Genomic DNA, 11250 nt, shown 5'->3' on the forward strand with positions numbered 1-11250 from the left:
TTTCAAGCCTGATCATAGGCAATTTAAAAATTTTACCTGGGAGGCCTCAGGGGGCAGACACTGAAGTCTGTGAAGGGAGCTGCTGCAGGCACTCAGGCTGCCCTGGTCTGTCATGCTCCCTTGTGTCTCTGCACTCACAGCCCAGGTGCTGTCATTCCTAGGTCTCTTGTCTGAGGCCCCCTCAGTTTAATGACACATAAGTGTAGAAAGTGACAGGACTTGGGACTAAAGCCCACAGGCTTGTGTGGCCATACCCTATGGTCAGGTAACACATACATGGCATGTAAAAGGTTGACCGAGTCTGTGTGACTCTGAGACCCATTTACTTAAATGGCCTGAGAGCTTGGACATTTTCCCAGGGTCTAGATTCCTAGACCGAGCTTCAGACCTCAGCTAGCCATTTTCTGGGTTATTGTAATGCTCAGAGAAGGAACAAAATACTTTAGAGTTCTTGGAGTATTGGGGGCTCATATGTTTGGTGATTAAGTCGGGAGCTTGGTGTCCAAATAGGAACAGGAGGAAATCTTGCGAGACGTCTGTCATGCTGTTGAGTGTTGGGTTTACTCAGCTATTGAGCTCTCCTTTTCCCCTTAGATCTTCCTGACTGTATCTCATGAAATTGTATGTCTAAGAGGGTAGATTTTCCAAAGAAAGAGTCCCGTTCTCCGCTTAAGTTTATATGAATAGCTCTTTTTCCCTTGTGTTAGAATGTGTAAATATTTTTCAATCTGTAAAGAATTAATTAGAGTGTATTTTGTTAGCTCAGGGTTTTCACATAATAGTTGTTCACTAAAAATGAAATCTAGATGGTTATCAAATGAATGAATTATACGTGTTAGTAGTATAAAGCCACTACATACCTAATCAAGAAAGGCAAACCCCAGAGACATAAAATACTTTGTGAACGCCCTTCTGTTTGCTTTTATTGCACTGTGAGTTATGATGATACTGTGGGAGGGCACATAACCTTGAAAAAATAATGAAGCTACATTATGAAAATCTGATTCAAAAGAAGGTGAGTGTTGTCTAATTTATTCATCATTTTAAACTTTCCCTGGCTTCTGAGATCCGGGAAAATAGCGTCAATTTTCTGGTTGAGGTAAAACTGCATGTTCTGCAGAATCCCCTTCCTCTCCTCTCCCTCTGGTCTCTTTCTACTGGGACTCTAGCATACACATCTCCAGGTCTGGAGGAGGTAATTAGGTAACGAAGTGTTTGAGTTTCAAAGATCACTGTTGGACTGAAGGATTCATGGAATAGGAAATGCAAACCGAAGATGATGGGGGTGACAACAAAGCCATTTCTTTCCTATTCTGTTTAATTAGATTTGTAAGAAATTAAAAGCAGGATTTTTCTGCAGATGAACTGTGGGGCAGATGAGTGCCTTAGGAAAATTGATAATTGGATATGCAAAGCTATGCTCTTTCTGAGTCTTCGTTATGAAGATTTGTTGGTTAGTTCTTAACATGCAGAGTTTTCAAGCTCTGCAATCACAAGCTAGTTTATGTGTTCTTAAATAATTTCCATTGAAGCTATGCTGCCGCGAGAGTCTCGGTAATTGCATCAGTCATTTGCTCATACACTCATTCGTTCATTCATTCATTCATCCTACACATTTTTATTGAGTGCCCATGAAACATCAGAATCTGCTCCGTGCTAGGAAAGCAGCCTTCAGCTGCAATCAAACTTAACGGCCATATAGGGTAATGTGCTTCTATAGTTATTACTTTTCTTTACAAGAATGGGCCTCTTGGTTAAACCAGCCAAGCATAAACATTAAAAGTGAAGGAGACGACCCTAATCGCAAGTTTTAAAAGAAATCCTCATACTGGTTCTATTTGGAACTTTATTGTGGATGCCTATCCATTATCAGCTTAAATCAAGACCTCATCTTGGAGATGACTTTTCAGTTCTTCTCTGCTTTTAACAGAACCCCAAAGTAAGGCAGTATCCTTCAGCTGTGGCCAGCTCCTCCTCTCCTTCTCATGAGTGCTGGTCTTAGGGACGGCTACCTTGGGCTCATCTTTGAAAAGATCTTGATTTGTTCATTCAGAGTTAAATCAGCTGAAGAACCTGAAGAACCCTTGAATATTTCCTTCAGGGACCCCAAAAGACTTTCCACCCTGACACTCCCATCACACACTCATTCTGCCCTCCAGAGGGTCTCTGGGCACACTTAGGAGAAACTTCTTTTTGGTGATCACTAAAAAATTAACAAACAAACAAACGAAAAAGCACAAATAGACCGCTCCAAATCCCTATACATTTCTGGATGAATATTTGACTCCCTCTCTTAGTCTGCCGCTACAGATTCTCCAAATTACTTTCTTAGGATTGCATATTACCCCTTTTTAGAACCTCCAGCCAAGGAGTTTAATAAGATTAAAAAAGAGGAGATTTAAAGTTTATTTTTCACAGAGGTTTATGCCTTAACAGAGTAGACAGCTGCTGTGACATGGGCTTGAAGCCGAGGTGAAGCAATGAGCATCTTACACTGGTATTTCGGATTGCAACTCAATTCATCACACGTTTAGAGTGCCAGATGCTGATTTAAGAAAGAAAAGCTCTTGTTCTCATGGAGTTCAGAGACAGAGACAGAGAGGTGAACAAGCACACACAATGTGGAAGCCACTTTGATGGATCACCTCGTAGAGGGAGCGATGATAACTGTCTCCAGGAGTGGCTGCAATGTTGAGGATTGGAGGTGAGTGAGGTTTTGAAAGTTCTTTGTTTTCAGTAGGCCAGGAGGAAGTCTTGCCAAACACCCTCTCTCTGGAGCTTTCTTCCTCCTGCTCCTTGTGTGGCCAGCTCCTTCCATCATTCAGGTCTCCATGGGAATCTTCTCTGCAAGGCTATCAGACCCCTTGCCTGAATGAGCCCCTGCCACCTCTAGTGCCATCACCACGGCAGGCTGTGTGTCTCCCAGCCCACATCACAGCACAGAATGAACCATTTAGGGGGTAGTTCCTGAGCATCTCCCTCGCTAGACGGCAAGCTTATTAAGCTTGCTTGTTAAGATTACCTTTTCTTCTACTTGAACTTATTTCTCACTCTTCCCTAATATACAACTTACACTTTAGGCAGATCCTATTGAGCCACTTACATGCCAGGTTCACACCTGTTTGTCTTCTCTCACAGATGTCCCTTTGCCCCTGTAGAGGGCACTTTCCTCATTCTTTGCCTTCACTGACATTTGCCAAAGGCCTTCTCAGCTCAGCTTCTCTCTTCCACCCTCCTGGCTGCTGTGATGCTCAATGATTTCTCTCTTCCGTATGCTTAATGTCTCTCATGATTTAGTTCTCACTTCTCTCCTGTCCTGTGGTGGTCAGTGTGGGTTCATCTGTGTGGGGCATACCTCCCCAACCTGATGAATCCTCATTTCCCTGCCTGCAAAATGGAGCTAATGCGTCTATCAGAGATCAAAGAGAAATAATGTGTTTCGAGCAGCTGGCGCTTGGCAATGTCAGTTCCCCTTATTCTGTTTTGTATTGAAGCCCAGTGCTGAGCATAGCCTGTTGCTTACTGAATGGAATTTGAGTGGCTGATTCCCAGTTTGATTGAGTAATAACCAGAGAATGTGTCATCACTGAAATTAAGGGAAAAAGTTTTATTTTCTCTTTTAATATTCTGAGTGAGTATACAGAGGATCGCGGTCATTTTACTCATGGAGAAAAGATAAAAAAAATGAACTGTGAGGGAGGAGGATGGATGATTTGGTGGAGCACAGAGGATTTTCAGGGCAGTAAAAATCCTCTGTATGATACCATGATGATGGATTCATGTCATTATACATTTGTCCAAAGCCATAGGGTGTGCAACACCAAGCGGGAACCCTAATGTAATCTATGGTCTCTGGTTGATAATGACATGTCAATGTAGGTTCATCAGTTGTAACTAATGGAGCACTCTGGTCGGGGTGTTAATAATGGTGTGCAAGGCGATGCATGTGTCGGGGCAGAAGGTATATGGGAAATTTCTGCACCTTCCTCTCAACTGTGTTGTAAACTTAGAACTGCTCTAAAGAAATGAAGTCTTAATAACAAAAGTGATTGAACTACTATTGTATATTTGTGAAACATATTTTGATGAAATTTTACCTAAATAGGTATGGTACTTCACAAAATCTCTTAGAACAGGTTCCTTGCAAGCATAATTGGGGAAGGGGAAACTAGCCAGTTACCCAATCATATGTACTTGTCATGAGTCAAGGTCCCAGTTTGGGGGCCACATGGAAAAAAAGATACCAGGTATTGAGAACCAAGCTGGGTAAATGGCTGGAGATTGTTTACAGGACTTTTCCCTGCCATGAGCCTTCCGTGGTTCTCTGTCAGTCTCCATTGCCCCTTCTCTCTCTCTCTCTCTCTCTCTCTCTCTCTCTCTCTCTCTCTCCCCACACACACACACACACACACACACACACACACACACACCCCGTTTACTTGTCTCTCCGGTGCAGGAATGAGTCCTGGCCACCAGGTGTTCCTCTATGAACCCCACGGAAAATACCTGAGCATCCTTTGCCAATAGCTGTCACTGTGCACTTTCTGGATGACCTTTAATGAAAGCAGAACTGCCAAAGTCACTTGACAGCAAATTTTATTAGTAACAGAAAATCCGTCATAAAACTCACTATAGAATTGCCCAGATTAGTTTCTCTTATCTGAGACGGTCACGGTAAAAACAGCTAAAGAAAAGAACCAAAAGTTGCCCACTTCACTGGGCTCCTATGCATTGGTGGGAAAGGGCAATTTAGAATGGCCTCAAGTCTTGCTGCGCATGAGTTTCAGGAAGGGGAGGGTTATTTAACTATGGACTCATAAAGATTTTCTTTCAAAAGCAGGTGGAGATGGAACCTAATTCCTCAGGTCATATGCCATATGCAAGAAATCAGGCTGATTCCTCTGGAGTGTTATATTCAAATTCACCTCTATGCATCCACATGCAGCCAGAGCAATTGCATCATTCCCTCCTGTGTAACTAGCATACTTAATAAGCCTTAAATATGCATTCTCATGCCAACAGGTCCTTCAAAAAAGGCAATCTGCACATTTCAAAAATCAAAAGCAATTTGGTGAATGACCTATAGTGTAACATGGTGCATGCCTGTGGAAATCACTGAGTCTAGACTGTAGGCATTTTGTGAAGGGGCCACAGTTTTGCAAAAGAAATGGCCTCTCATTATTTAGTTTTTAAGGTACAACTCATATTGGGGTGTTGTATGGTCAAAGAGAGGGCATACCAGTGTCCACTTCTTTCTGCAATCAGATAGATTGCCAGACTCCTAGTTTGATAACTGCTTGAGAAAAACACTTCATAGCTGTAAACTACCAAAATGGGCTTTGGTTTATTTAAGCGGAAAAGACAATTATTGTGATGATGTGGGCAAGGTTGGATATCAAGGCTCTGATGATGGGCTGGTACTAAAGGCAGCCAGGCATGGGGGCCACAGCTAACATAGCTCCATAGGAACATTCTGGTGAGAACCCTGCCCTACCCATCATGGACATCAAGCCTGACTGCTGGGACTGAAGCCCTTAAGGGTGCTGCTCTGACATTACCTCGGCGAGTCCTCTGTGGTCCCTGTTCCTTCCAGAAACTCACTCCAGAATCACAGCCCCATGAGGGAGCATCTGCGTGACTAGGGCAGGGTTGTGTGGCTCTGCCTTCCAGTGAGGAGAGCCGGTGTCTGGATTTCAGTTTCCATAGTGAGAGGCTGGCAAGATTCTAAAGGAGGAAGTTCTCCATAGCTAGGAGAGGGGTTCTGATGACAGTCAGCTACAAAGCCACAGACATCCCCTGTAGACTACTGGTGATTGCACCTGAAACTTGGAATCATTTGTGGGTAGGCTCAAAAAGGTGTGGGTGGATTTGAACTTGAGGGGCATGCAGTGTGCCAGTGGACTGATGGCTCAGGAATTTTTTCACAAGTGTCTGTTTTCAGGGGCATCATCCAAGTGCTTCAGCTGTGTCACCTGATGTGAATGCCCTCACTGCTACTCTTACTGATTCTACTTCACTCGGTATCCAACCTGGAAAATAAAGCCCTCTCTTCTGGACAGCTGTGTGCTCTGATCCACTCCTGGTCTGCCACTTTTCCTGTGCTTATATGCATCATAGCATCTCATGCATGATGTCCCTTATAGAATTCCTAGAGCATCTGCTGCACCCCCCTCCATCTTCAAGATGCTGTCTGCTAACAGCATCATCAGAATCACCCATGGTGCTCTCGAGCTCAATTAGATCAGAATCTCTGGGGACGGGCTCGGGCACTAGACTTTTTACAAAGCTCCCAGGTGGTTTTTAACAAGGGAGACTTTATGATGAAAAAAAATCATTGACTATTTGTTGAGCTAAGAACTGCTGAAAAACAGGCGGGACAAGAGGTCTTGGTGACAGCTCTGGTGCCATGAAGCAGCCCTTGGCATCTCAGGGCCTCATCATGTTCCAGCATGTTCTCACTCCCACCTGTAAGGGCAAACACCTTCTCCTCACCTGAAGCATCTGCTCACAGCTCTCCCCTGTTTCAAGTCTCTCTCATCCTTCGGTTCTCTGCTCCCTCTGATCTCCCCTCAGCTACTCCAGCCCATCCTTGTCCCTCCTGGGAACTGCTGTCATACCTACCTTCCGCAATTCTAACTCCAATTCCCATGTATGTTTTCTTACACATCACCAAGCAATTTTCTGACACCAGCTGAGTGTCCTACCATTCAACTCAATTCTGACACGATCTACCAGGAGTTAACATCAGATCCCACAGGTTAAAGTCTCAGTCCTACAAGACTGCCCTCCCTCCAGATGCCGATCACATGCTCAGGTTGTCACCTGTGCTTCTGACCGACTGGCTATAGATCAGAGGTTCCAATGACCCCCTCCTCAGGTTGGATTAATTTGCTAGAGCAGCTCAGAGAACTCAGAGAAACATTTGTTTACTAGATTACCAGTTTATTCTAAGAGGATATGACTCAGGAACAGCCAGATGGGAGAGATGCACAGGGCAAGGTATGTGGGAAGGAACATAGAGCTTCCATCTCCTCACCAGGGTGCACCTCTTCCCCAGTCTTCACGGGTTCACCAGCTGGGAAGCTCTCAAAACCCTGTCCTTTTGGCATTTTACGGAGGCTTCATTACATAGGCACCGTTGATTAAATGATTGGCCATTGGCAATTGAATTCAATCTCCAGCTCCTCTCCACTGAGGTCTGGAGTGGGACTGAAAGTTCTGGCCCTCTAACCTGCTTGGTCCGTCTGTTGGCCTTAGACGATCTAGGGCTTTCCAAGAGTCCCTTCATTAACATAACAAAAGATATCTTTCCTGCTCTTATTGTTTAGGAATTTCAAGAGTTTTATGAACTCTGTGCCAGGAATGGGATGAACACCAAATAAATGTTTCTTATAAATCACAATATCATGCCTTCATTTTATTACTTAACCATGTACTTACACTTACATCCATTTATTCTCTATGCATCTGTATACATAAGATCTTGGTTAAATGTGTATGTTTGTGTCTAGAGATGCACAGTGTAGCTCTCGCCTTTAAGAAGCCTTGTATTCCTTTTTTTTTTTTTTTTTTTTTTCCGAGGGAGACTAGCCCTGAGCTAACATCTGCCAATCCTCCTCTTTTTCCTGAGGAAGTCTGAGCTAACATCCATGCCCATCTTCCTCTACTTTATATGTGGGACGCCTACCACAGCATGGCTTACCAAGCTGTGCCATGACCGCACCCTGGATCCGAACCAGTGAACCCTGGGCCACCGGAGCAGAATGTGCGCACTTAACTGCTGTGCCACTGGGTTGGCCCCAAGAAGCCTTGTATTCTTATTTATGTTTCACGTCTTGGCAATTGACCTGTAAGGCTTCGATGTCAGGGGTTGTGGTTCATACTTCACTGTGGGTTTCTCAATGACCTATCTCCCATCTCAATAAATACTTAATGAATTGTTTTAACTATTTATGGTTATGGTCTGTCTTACAATTGAAGACTCACTTCTCCATAAGAATATACCTTTTGTTATCAGGTGGTTAAGGGACATGACACTGTACACAACTTTTATGGTTCTTAGTCAATAGTAGCACATTGATTAAGGTGATGATAGAGACAAGTATGGGGAGGAATGTCAAGGAGTATGTTATTATCTAAAGAAGTCAGAGCCACCATTCCATAAGTCCTTCCATGTGCCGGCACCATGCCAACTGCTTACATATGTTACCATGTAATCCTCATGAAAACTCCATGAGGTAAATTTTATCATTCCCATTTTATAGATGAAGATAAATGAAATAAATAGGAAACATAGTCGATCATGATTACACACTTTGACAGAGCTGAGCTTTAACGTCAAGTTGTACCTGCTTTTTCACGTTGCCTTCTTTTGGAGATTTGTAGCCAATTACTTTGAGTGGCAGTAGGAGAGAAATGAGATTCTAGTGTCGTGTTGGAGTCATTACAGTAAGATAGATGAGGAATAGTCAGAAATGGATCCAGTGAGAATAAAGGGGTGGGAACGGGCTGGACCAGGGATAAAATTCACCACAAGAATTTAAAATTTCCTAAAACCCAGCCCCTGACTGGTAGAAGATATTGTTTATGTGCAGGTGGGTGATTTTTAAAAATTACTTGCTGTTCTTTTTTACCCCTTGTTCATTCTGTAAGAGAATTGGAACTGGTACCTGCTCTCTTATTGACATGTGTGTGTGTAACTTTATTGTCACATTCATCAACAGACTTGCCCCATGGAGAAGACAAATCAAATTCAGGGCCAGACCTCAGTGAGGCCACATCTCTGGGTAGCCAGTGGGAAGTTGCCTGGAAACAAACGTGTTTTCCAACTCGCTTGGATCTCACATTTCCGGAGAGGGGAATGTGAGATGTGAGCTAACTCAAGCTTGCCACCAGCTTGTCTCTTTTCTCGGTGACGCTATTGGAAAAACACTGCGGATAATGACTCATTTCTGTGCTCACATCCAGATAATAACTCTCACTTCTTAATAACCTCCCTCTGGCCATCGATATCTCAAATGCAATAAAATTTCGTGAGCTGGCAGAATATATTTTAGCAAGATGCGAGGCAATTTTACCAAATCAACGTGTGGATGATACAGGGTGTGGATCTCTGACCAAATGCAAAGGTGGGCTAGGAAGTGCGTGCAAATACTACATTGGTCAGAAGGAGGAGGCCTGCGGTTCTCAAGAGAGTGGCAGAACTTTTCACTTTCCTGTCCTTCTTACTGATTAACTTGTCCTGAGGACTGCAAGGTTGGCATTTACATGGACTCCCCCAGTGCAGGCTCCATATGGAAGGTTGTACATGATGCACCAGGACACTTACGAGTCTTTGCCCTCATAGGCTTGTAGGGTGGGAAGAACCTTGACCTGAGGCCCCAGAGACCTGGGTCCTGGTCCTGGCTCTCCTGTCACTCAGCTGCATCACTTTAAGCAAATCTCTCAACTCCTCAGGATCTCACCAGGACCCTTCTGCTCTGAAATACTAAACTTTTGCCCCTTCCCAGAGACAAATCTAATACTTAACAAGACAAAGGGGTAAAATGGAGAACCAAAGTCAGAAATTCAAATGGCGGCTAGGAGTTCAGGGGAGGAGGTGGTTATCGTGGACTAGATATTTTACGGAAGAGTTTTTGCCGCAGCCATCCTCTAAAGAAGAAAGAACCTGAGTCTTTGGAGAGAAAGACTTTTAGAGTCAAAGTTCCAGAGGAAAGGCCCTGAATAAGCCTGTTGCACTTCACTAAGAATGAGAAGGTCATTGTCCTCCTGATGCAGTTTGTTTCATCTCTCTCGATCTTTCTCTCTCTGTCAGTTCTTCAGAAAACTCTGGAAATAATTTTAGCATATGATTCCAAAATCCTTACGAAAAACATCAAAAGTTATCAAATAATATACAGAGATGCTTAAAAAAGTTATGGAGAAGTGGGCATCACTCCTATTTATTAACATACTCATGATAGATGATGCATTCATCCCATTCACTTCCGTGTAGATCTTAAACTCTTCTAAAGACAAATCGTGTTTCATCCAAGTTCATATAATCATTATCCAAGGTTCTGTGCCTCTAGTTATAAGAACTTAGTTAAATGTGCTCCTGAGTCTGTCTAAATTTTTAATGATCATTTCATTTCCCTCATTAAGCATTTGAGTTGTTCACTTGAAACCTCCAGACTGATAATGTTTCTCTCATTTTATGTGGTTTTCATGGCAGCACGGAAAAATCTCAAAGTCACAGAAATGGCTCCAAAATGCATCTGCTCCAATCAACAGGTCTGCATATCTAGGACCATTCCCCTCCACCCACAAGCAACTCCTGCTTAAAGATGACCCTGTCAGCCCTCAGCCCTCCTCCACTCACCTTGCCAGGAAGTAAGAGCGGAAGAACAAAGGAGCTGCAATAATTCATCCCAGTGACATGAAAGTAAAATATGCTGCATAACTGTTATCAACTGCATGGTGTCCCCTCAAATCCATATGCTGAAGCCCTAACTCCCCATGTGGCTGTATTTGGAGACAGGCCTTTAAGGAGATGATTAAGGTTAAATGAGGTCATGTGGGTGGCCCCTAATCCTATAGGACTAGTGTCCTTATAAGAAGAGAAAATTTGGACACACAAAGAGATGTGAGGGAGGTATATACACACACAGGGACCAACGTGTGAGGACACAGGGAGAAGATTGCCATCTACACACCAAGGAGAGAGGCCTTATGAGAAACCAACCCTGCCAACACCTTGAGCTCAGACTTCCAGCCTCCAGAACTGTGAGACAATAAATGTCTGTAGTTTATGCCATTCAATCTGTCGTAGTTTGTTATGGCGGCCCTGGAAGATTAGTACAATAACAGTAGAAGATAAGTAATCAATCCTAACAGAAAAAACAACAGAATGGATGTCTTCTAAAATGGTTAGGAAAACCTTGGAAATGTATTCCACCAAAGATAGATTCCAGACCAGCTGAACATAAAAGAAAATCAACCTCGCCAGAACTCTCCCTCACTCTGTACCTTAAGCATTTGCTAGTGGGAAGTTTCAAGGTGAAAAACCAAACAGAAGACCTTGACTGAAGGAAAGGTGTCAAGATTAGGCAGCACTGACTCTCTGATCAGCTCCATGCTCTTGCCTTCAGAGCCTGCTCATAAGCACAGATTTTCAGCACAAATTGCTCCACAACCCTGGAAATTTAAACTTTTCCTGGGTGACACGTGCTTCAGTGAATAAATTGTTTGAGGCCTCCACTCTCAAGAGTT

The 11250-nt window shown here is 43.4% G+C and overlaps 1 long non-coding RNA gene across 1 annotated transcript; it reads left to right on the forward strand.

Moving 5' to 3' along the window:
* The first annotated feature begins 2554 nt into the window (after window positions 1-2554).
* Window positions 2555-11238, forward strand: LOC139080079 (uncharacterized). The gene is made up of 2 exons (XR_011534240.1): window positions 2555-2704; window positions 10214-11238. It is a non-coding gene; the product is annotated as an uncharacterized lncRNA (long non-coding RNA).
* The last annotated feature ends 12 nt before the right edge of the window (window positions 11239-11250 follow it).

The sequence above is a fragment of the Equus przewalskii genome, chromosome 28, assembly GCF_037783145.1.
Source record: "Equus przewalskii isolate Varuska chromosome 28, EquPr2, whole genome shotgun sequence".
In the NCBI taxonomy this organism is placed as follows: domain Eukaryota; kingdom Metazoa; phylum Chordata; class Mammalia; order Perissodactyla; family Equidae; genus Equus; species Equus przewalskii.